Source organism: Amblyomma maculatum, chromosome 10 (genome assembly GCF_055883805.1).
Source record: "Amblyomma maculatum isolate TAMU_Amacu chromosome 10, ASM5588380v1, whole genome shotgun sequence".
In the NCBI taxonomy this organism is placed as follows: Eukaryota; Metazoa; Arthropoda; class Arachnida; order Ixodida; family Ixodidae; genus Amblyomma; species Amblyomma maculatum.
In genome coordinates this window covers 146922294-146932232 of record NC_139353.1, presented here as the reverse complement: position 1 = coordinate 146932232, position 9939 = coordinate 146922294, and the positions used below count along the sequence as shown (strand labels likewise).

The following is a 9939-nucleotide window of genomic DNA, read 5'->3' as shown; positions in this document are numbered from 1 at the left end:
CATTTTCAACTAAATTCACCGTCATTACCATTGTTACTGTAATCAATTTCACTAATTGCAGCGTCATTGTTATACTACTATTGTCCTCACTCAAAGTAGACAAGCAGAAGTATGATGTGCCTTTCACGATCCCGCGAATGGCGCAGTTGGTTATAGCGCTCTGGAAATTCGAGGGATGGTGGTTCGGTTCCCGGTGGACAGGATACTTATTTTAAATATTGACAGGTGCCGAGGACGCTCGCTATCGACGCACGCACGGACGGACACGCTGGCGAGTTATAAGATATTTGAAGCCTTTCGGGAGCTGTAACACTGTCCAGTCGTACTCTGAAGCCTGCCTTCAGACATATCATGCCTGCCTTCTAGATTATCCTACCCTCTTGCATTTCAGCATCAATGAAATGCTATCAGTTTGAGCTTTGGATATACTGTACGCGCGAAACACGAATAATTTCACGTTTAACTGCCAGCTCCCCTCTTTACTGTGCCGTTAATAAGTGCAACCTAGACAGATATACGTTATTTCATTGAAAATGCCACCACTGCGGTCAAGGAGGAGCAAAGAGCAGACGCGAGTATTTGGAAGTTCCTGAACAGTTTCTTTTTATTTCCATACGAAATTGTTATATACCCACAAATGCAGGAGTTGCAACAAAGCGAAGCACACGACACGTTCTGCTCATTTTATAATACCGCCCGGGAAAGAGTGCCAGTACATTTTTTATTCAAACGATGTGGATATTGGAAGGTTCTGTCCCACTCGTTCACACACGCCCTAATTCAAAAGTGCCGTACGATGTGCACTACTCCTTGTAAATCCACCTACTTCCGCAAAAGATACACCGAGGGTAGAACACCCACGTGGCATCATAGCTAAGACCCATAGAAGCCATAGAAGTTGTTTGTTTCTCCTCCGAAGGGCCACTAATATTGCAGAGAAACCTTCCAAACTGTATTTGTTGTTTTTCAGCAGCCGCCGGCATACGGCCTTATCACTGTTATTCTGGCACGCGTATCACTTCTGTATTCTTTGTTAATGCTCGATGTCACGAGTCGCACCTTTATCAGTTTCTTTGTCGCGCAAGATGAGCCGAGATCTGTCTCGAAGATTCCGACCACTCGCGCATGTTTCTACAGTGTTCCAGGTTGTGCTAATAAGTTGGCCACGTTATCTAGATGGTTCTGAGCATCCTTTAAATTGAGCGTTGACGAGTGCGACGGGCATCCTTAGTTCGACGATCGACGAGCACGTTTGTTGCTATCGCCGCCGCCAGTTGCCCAATAAAGAGTTAATTTCAGTACCATCACGCCTGTGTCTTCTTTTGGTGTGTACGGCCTTGTCCCTACTACATGACATCTGATGGAGGTGCTGCCTTTGATCCTTCAAGCGAAGAAACCAGCCTTGTTTCTGTCGCCCTGGGGGACCAGCCTACAGGTCACCGAGCCAGCCGCCGACTTCAAGGGCTCCAATCCGAACACGGTGTCCTGCCTGACCCCGTTCGACACCGGCAGGCATCAACTTTGGAAAGGGTCCAGTCAGTAGCACCGGATGTCTTCGTGCAGCCCTGGGAGCCGCCCATCTTCCAAAGACTGCCCACGGATGATGCGGAAGACTGGATGGACCCTTTCAAATGTGCGGCAGAATTCAACCGCTGGAACGACAAAGCAAAGGTAATGAAAGTATTTTTTTTCAGAATCTGCCCGTATATGTTTAAAAAATCACGAGCCAGCTTTGAAAGGCTTAGAGATTTTCAAGAAAGAGCTTTTAACTGTCTTTACAAGCGTCATTCGAAAAGAGAGAGCAATCAAGACTTCAACGACTCCTGATTCAACGCGCCGACCCTAACACGACTGAAGGTGAGAAAGTGAGATTTTTAATGCGAGGCGTTAAAGAGTCGCTTTTTGCAGGACTTGTCCGGAATCCGCCGAAAACTGTGGACGAATTCGAAAGTGAAGCGTCGACCATCGAGAAGACGATGGACACCCGGATGCGCCACTATGATCGACCACTGCAACCGGTCAGCGCAAGCCCCTGCAGCAGCGCATCTACGAGCGGAGAAAGCCTTCGATACCTCATCCATGAGATCATCCGAGAGGAACTTCGTCGGTTACTGCCTTCACCAACAACCTTAAGGCGCGTTCACACTACACCAAATTTCCGGCGAGCGAAGCGGATTCGGCCGCTTTTGACGCCGACGAGGGCGGAAAGCGGCGCGGCGAGGGCGATCGGTCCGAGACCGATTTTTGCGCGTTCGCCGCGGAAGCGACGATGGGTTGTTGACGTCACGTCCGCACAAAATCCAGTATGGCGGCAAGCACTGCAGCGGAGCGGGCCGGCGCTGTTTCTGCGGAGGTGCTGCCTGATGCTATAAAGGAGGCCCCAATCCAAGCGACATTTAAATTTCAAGGTCCTGATTTACAACTAGGACCTGTGGGAACATATTGGCCAAGGACTGGGAGTGAGAGGTAAGCACAATTGTTTTTATATCTTGCATCACGCCGATGCTTGCGATAACTTTTCGGATGCCGGTACAAGTAGTACCTTTCGCTCTGTTCTCGCGCTACTGCTAGCTTTATCCTATGCATGCGTACCTCGCGCGATCGTGTAAAGACGCATACGTACTTCGAAACCAGCGCATTGATGACCATTTGGCTCATGCCGCTGTTCGAGAACTGTTTTTTTTTTTTCGAGTGCTAGTGCGGTATGCTTCGCGTATCCAGCCTTGGTTGTGTTCACGCTGCTGCTAACTTTCTTTTGTCCCATGCAAGCGGACCTCGCGCGATCGTGTACGACACATGTGTGCTGCGAAGCGATAACACTGATCATTTCGCTCATTCCCGCTATTTGCACCTATCGCACGCATGCGCAGCTAGAGTGAGCATGCACTACGTACCTATTTTACTTTACTTGTGCCGTTGCGGGTTCCTGTGCCGTGAATATTCAGCTCGTACGAATATGTTGGAGCGTATAGCATCACGGTAGCGGCGCTGTGTACTCCGTGACAAGCTTTAGGGCGGACGGCGAGCGTGATGAGTTTTTAGAGACCTATTTCCTTTGCCAAAAAGCTAATCCCGAGTTTTTCACCTCTTACAATAGTGGCCTTCAGATTTAGTGCATTTAAAAACTAATATTGTAGTGGTCGTGCTGTGCTGGAGTGCTGTGCAGTTCAGATTAAATAATTTACAGTGGCAACGCTGAAGAGACCGATAGAACATGTGAACAGAAAATAAGCAAACGTCAATCTTGTTTACTGTGCTTGATAACCAGTCTTTTTTTTTCTTGTAGGGGCCATCAGTCAGAAAAATATTTTAAGAACCTAAAATACACATTTCTTTATTCAAAATTGAAAACCAAATTAGGTCCAGTATGAGGGGTGAAGCTGGAGCTGTCAACATTCCTACTGTGAAGTGGAAACACTTGAAGCAAATGCAGCCCATAATAGAGCATGTGTCAAGAGAACCAATATAAGCTGCATATTTTCTCAGTATGCATTAATGTGCACTCTCAGGGTGCTTATTTCATGATCGTAGTATCAAGCAAAATATAAAAATTTAGGTGTACTATAATAAATGTGATATAGTGTTGTGTTTATATGTGGCTGAATATTTTGCAGACTGTTTAAGCGTTCATTTCACCCAGTCTCAAGAGTAAGTTTTAAAACAGTGTGCAGCTTTTCATTCTTCACAGATTGTAACTTCATTGCCCATGATTCATGCCTAGAAATCCTATTCAAAGGATTCATGTGTGGATTGTGTTAAAATGATAAAAAATCCTGTTGAATTCATGTTATTGGTTATTTATTGATTGGAAATAGATCTGAAGAGCAGCCAGATGCCACCACTCAAGTCGCCGTTCCAGAGCCTACAGTGCCAGGAATATCTGGCTTGGCCTTTTGAGTCAGATGGGCCATCCATTCCACACACAGCTACAACTGAAAGGTAACCATCTGAGAATGTAAGGTGTGCACTTGAAGTCACTGAAATTTAGTGCACGTCATCTGCCCTAATATTTGCAGCCAACTGCAAAGCAGAGTAGAGGACTGCGATTCAATGTTGAAAGATAGATGTGCAATATTACATCCCGTCGTTCATCTCTCTTGTAATGCATGCTTACTTAAACCTAACTAGTGACTGCGGTGCTTGCTTCTGAGTGAATTTAATTTTCTCTTCACAAGCATTCCATTTTATAGAAGGCCAATGCCAAAGAAGAGCTCCTACAAACTGACAACCTTGTCATGTACAGTCGTGCCCCGTTAATATGGACGACCCGAATTATGGACAGTTTTTCTGGGGACGAAACCTTTTCAATGTATTTATGCCTCGTTAATATGGAAACTCGCTGTCCGGACAATGGACAGGGGAAGAATGCAGGCTCCCCACTTGGGCCCATGTATTTTTGTCTGGGTAATATGGACAGTGGATGAAAAAAAAGCAGAGGAATCCGAACGCAAGTTAAGAAGGGCGCACCGCCCGCGAACCTACGCGACAGCCGATACGGCGGGATGCCTGAAAGAGTCCTGTGGGGTTGCAAAGAACAAAAGCAGGCGTGTCGCCGTTCTAAGGGAGGGGGAACGCAAGAGCGGAAAAGAACGTACACAGCAAACCGAGGGTCGGCGTAAGAAAGACCCCGAAAGGGGGAACCAGGAGGCTCCTGGGTGCAGCGGAAGTGCCGCCGCAGTAGGGAAAACAGCAACATGTGGTTGCAATAAATTCTGCTGAACGTGAACAGAGAGGCCGGTAAAAGCGTAAAAAAGAATGACAGGAAGAAAGACAAGTGCCTACAGTGGCGGTGGGAACTGAAGGTTTCTTTCCCAAAGCGCAATGTGTGTTCCATGAAGCCGTTAACGCTTTTCGGTGAGAGTTAAGACACGCTCACAAAGTACAGCGACAAAAGAGGCGACGTACGAACACGTAACTGGGACCGGGCGTCCCGTCCTGGATGCGCTTCCCTCTCATGCTCCTGGTTTTCGTCCCTGTTGCGCTGCCGAACTGTCAAACTATGCACACTAGGCGGTCCGTATGTCGGCTTCGCTTTGAGTCAACGATGCGGCCTTGACAAGGTCTGAGCTCTTCGTAGTCGGCTAGCCGTCCTTCTAAACTATACTTCAGCTTGCAGTGTTTGTTTTATGCGAACACATAAAAACGGTGCCAAGAAGATGGGATGTTCGATAGCCCTCTGCATAGCAGCTTGCCAGCTTGACTCCTTCGCTTTCTTACAGAAACAGTACAAGGCAAGGAAAGAAAGAATCAGAAGAACGGAAAGGCAGAAAGGTTAACTAGGCAAAAAAGTGCACAGCATCAGGAGCCTGTAGCCCTGAACTTAAGTCTGGCTTTTGGCATGGCGGGAGTTAAACGCAAAAGAACAGAGCTGAACGTAGGCGCGAAGAAATCTGTGAATACAAGCGGCAAACGCCATCTCAGTCAGTCCAAGCTGCGAGGGACTTGTATCGACAGCTCAGCTGTTTCCTCGCCTCAGGAGAGCCTCAAGCAGCTACTTAGCGGCTACTTAGCTCAGTGAAGAGCACATTTTGGAAGTGGCGGTGAGTAGAGAATCAGACGCCAATTCATCGCCCAGTGGGGAGTTCGTGCTCGAAAGCTCGACCAACACAAAGCCCAGCATCACGGGTGCCATGGTAAGCTTGTCGCTTCAGGCTGCACTACAGTTTTTTGAAGACAACAATGACAAGGATAATGCACTCAAATGTGCCGGTGTTCTGTGAAATTTTGAGTCCAGTGCACACCATTATGTACAAAAGCAGTCGTTAATTACAATTCTCTTTTTTCAATAAAATCTTTTTTGTTTTTATTCAAGACTCTTTATTATGGATGACTCGCTTTATGGACAGCTTTGGTCGGGAACCAAAGTGTCCATATTAACGAGGCACGACTGTATTTTCAAATTACTGACAGGAAATACCTAAGGCATATACTAATGACATATATCATGCCTATTTCTTTTTGTTTCTTCTGTGCATACAGGACAGCAAGCACGTTTTCAGGACAAATAACTGTGAACTACAAAGTACGCTGTAAGTACAAAGCAAAAATAAATGTTACCGTTGTCTTCATTTGGCTGCCTCGATCATTTTCTCCTGCCACGAAACTTTGCCTGGCTGCTTCTGATGAAGTATTCGCACAATTTTTCCCTGATAGCATGTGCAAGCCTGAAAGGAGAGAACATGGAATATTAGAGAGAAAGGGCTCTCTTTCCAAATCATAAAACTGACTGCTTTGACTCCTAGTTATAAGCTCATTTCGATGAGTTAAAAGTAACCAGTAATTCAGTTTCTCTAAGCTTATTTGCCAACAGAATGATTACATGGCTGGGTGACAACCTAAGGCTTGAAGAGGAGTTAGCCTTCTGTTTCCCTCTGTCTCCTACCTCCAGGTTCCCTCGATCAGTTGCCCTTGCCAACAGTATGTGGTGCGGGGGGGGGGGGGGGGGGGGGTAGTAGACTGCACGGAAAGCTGGTTTCTCCTCAGACACCATGAAGTTGTGCAGTGACATGCAGGAAGTGATAATGCGACTAATGTTCTCTTTCTTTGTCTTGAATGGCTGACGTAAGATGAGCCATTGTTGGGCGAGAATCCAATGACGTTTTCTACGGCACGCCTCACTAAACTCATCGGTAACTAAATACTCGTTTTGCATGTATTTGAGAGAATTGGCTGGGTGTTCCTGCAGCTGACTGGTCATCTAGTTCCTCAGGACTAGAAAACTAGGGAGGGAGACTTGCAGAACAACAAATTAAGTTTAATTTCAAAATAAAAATTTAATGCAGTTTATTCGTACATTAGTTTTGGCATACTCAGTGTTCAGTGTATATGGTTTTGTTCTGTGACAATTCCAGGCTGAATGTTTAGTTCCAATCAGAAGAGTGAGGCAGATACTGCCTTTCATTTGTAACCAATACCCGTATAGTGGTTGGGTTGGCTGAAGTAAAAGATCTTTAAGCCTTTAACATGATGCCTCATTTTACGTTCATAACTTTGGCTGGTGAACATTGAACAGCTTGTCATATCAAATGGCACTGAAGGTTGTATGACACCAGTTAATCTTAGTTCTAACAAATTGACTTATTGAAGAATACAACAAATTGAATTGCTTACTTTTCTTGTGTACGGTCACATGAAGATTTCCAGAAGGAAGGCCTCATCTCCCACAAAGAAAGAAGGCATTCTGCTATTATCATTCAAAGGTGCATCTTCTGAGATGTCGTCCTGGCCTAGCTACATTTTTGAAAAATGTGCTTCGGCCATAATTTCCACCATCAGACTCGCTCCAATTGTGGTCCATCTCCACCAACAAGAACCTAAATGAGCAAATTAAAAGTCACTTGTATCTCACTTGTATCACTTGTAATATTAGCCTGAAGGGCACACGTTTACATAAAAATTTCACCTGCATGCAAAAACATTTCGCCTCATTTATTCTTAGGCACGTGTAGCTTTGTCGTAATTTAGTTTACATAAGGATATCAAATGGCATTACCATTACATTAGACAACCGAGGGCTAACCATAAAAAAAAAGCTTGCGCTTGATAGGAAATCAAATTTAAAGGTGTTCAGAGGATAGAAAGGTTATAAGAACCAGTTAACAAAGCAAATATACTTAAATACCTGTAGCAAGCATCAATGACTGCCAGCATAGACTGGTTAAACGCATTCTTGTCATTTCGGTCAACACTTCCTGAGTTGGCTGGACACTCAATGTGGAGATGTTTGCCAGACTCTATGCAGTGAGGTATCTGCCAGATTTATTGAAATTCTTTGACAACCTTGGTTTGGAGCTGAATAAGACAAATACTATTTGTTGTTCTTTACATTATATTTATTGTGCTTAAAACAAGCTTGTCATATAACCACATTCAAAACATTCCATTTAAAATGAACAAACTTAGCCTATTTGTTGTTGATATGGTAATGACTGGTATGGTAACAAAAACATTTTTGACAGTTTTGTATTCTGTATATGTTGCCCTTCATATTTACTGCACTGGTGTAGGACATTCTTTCCTGAATAATTTTTTTTATTAACACTGTCACTAAGCATGCTGTGTAAAATATGTGCAAGAAGTCAAGGACTTCGCATGAGGGCTTTACATTACGCTACCGCAGGACTGCGGCAGCACAACTGTAGACAGCTCAGCTCCCAAAATAACACAGCACACAAGTGGGCGGACAGACCAAAAAAAAAAAACGACGTAAAATGTGCAAAATTGGTTTATAATATTAGCACTCCACAATTTATATACACGTTACTATAACTGCTCAGGCATGACAATCGAATGCTCGACAGTCTCAATAAAAATGGCAATCCAAACCAAAGTATCACGTACCAGAGTCGCTTTGGGACGTTAAACCCCATAAATCAAATAAAAATAAAAATGAAACCAAAAATACAGAAACTTAACCTTTCCTGATAACCTGCGCCTGGCGTTGATCTGAAAGTACCGCCTTACGAAATCGCATGTCTTTTTTCTGGATTCCAGGACGAAGGAGCTCTACATGAGCGCCGAAGCTGCTGGGTGATATATGCAGGCAGCTGCCGAGAAGAGAACAAGCCAGTGAGGTGATAGCGCTTGGCATAATAAAGTCACTACGAAGTTCACATTAACTTACTCTCTGTAATACTCCACGTCTAGTCATGGAGCAGCGGCAAGAGGTTGTAGCCTTGGCCCAACCGGGCGCGTTCCTGCGAAGATCGGTGCACCCACCACCGCCTCCGCCGCGAACCTGATTTTTCATCTGCCTTTCGCAACTCTTCCAGCATGACCATTGCATATTTGCAGAGGAGAATCGAAACCATCTCTTCGTTGTCTGTAATGGTCGTCATTACTTATCCGTTGCAAGCGCGCAACTGGAAAATAAAAAAAATAAACGAGAACTGCAATATAACAACGCAAGACAGTATGCAGCCACGCAACAGACGACAGAAAAGCGCGCGAACTGTCTCCGGGGCTCACGCGCGCTCTCGCTTCATTCGCGAACTCCCGATACTGGAAAAGAAACTGCCGTGAGATCTCGCTGCTTTCGTGGAAAAGCGTGAAGCAGCCGAAGTTCCGCGTCGGTTCCGCCGACGCGGGAGGGGTAGATGAGAACAGGCCACTTTTTTCCGGCGAAGCGAATCCGCTTCACTCGCCGAAAATTTGGTGTAGTGTGAATGCGGCTTTAGGCGGTGACGCTCGCGGACGTCGTCCGTGAAGAAGTCCAGCAGGCGCTGGTTGTTCCTCAAGCGACAGTTTTGACATCTCCAGCCCAAGAAACGAGAGTGATGAATTACGCTGCAGCATTAAGTCGACCTGCGCCTCGACGTGACTTTCCAAGCCCTCGCATCTACTGTACGGTTCATGAAAGCCGCCCCTTAGCCACCGTCCGCCAAGTCTACCAACGACCCCAAGCCCCAGGAGGTGCGACGCCTGGAGGACTGCGAACAACCGGCCATTATGCTTCCACTACGGTGAGGCCGGTCACATTCTACGTCACTGCTTGTGCCGACTAATCGGCCTCCGCGGATTTGCAGTCGACGCCCCACGACCCCGCCCCGGTGAACGACCTCAGGAAATCGAGAACTACCTGCGTAATAGTGAGTATGCGCTACCAAGCCGTCGGTTTAGTGCCCCCTCGTCATACAGGGCCCGCTTTTTGTCGCCAGGCCACACCTACAATGACATTGTGCGAGGAAGGTCCCCGAGCTCCTTTAGGAGAAACTGAAGGTAGCAACCTTTGGAGGTGAGGTTTCTATACGGAGAACTAACGAAGATTCTCCACCGCCGACAACGAGTAACGACGATGAAGCTATGACGCCGACATTACTTGTGAAGCCGCCCTCGACACGCGACCAGACGACGCGACCAGACGCCAAGTTAACACCGCCGCTCAGCGAAGTAACGACAGTGTGCCCTGGCCACGACCTGAGGAAACGAAGGAGTAGAGAT

At 46.1% G+C, this 9939-nt stretch overlaps 1 long non-coding RNA gene across 1 annotated transcript; it reads left to right on the top strand.

Moving 5' to 3' along the window:
* Positions 1–2221: 2221 nt before the first annotated feature.
* LOC146177678 (uncharacterized) lies at positions 2222–6057 on the top strand. Its single transcript, XR_014701338.1, has 3 exons — positions 2222–2466; positions 3816–3939; positions 5980–6057. It is a non-coding gene; the product is annotated as an uncharacterized LOC146177678 (long non-coding RNA).
* The last annotated feature ends 3882 nt before the right edge of the window (positions 6058–9939 follow it).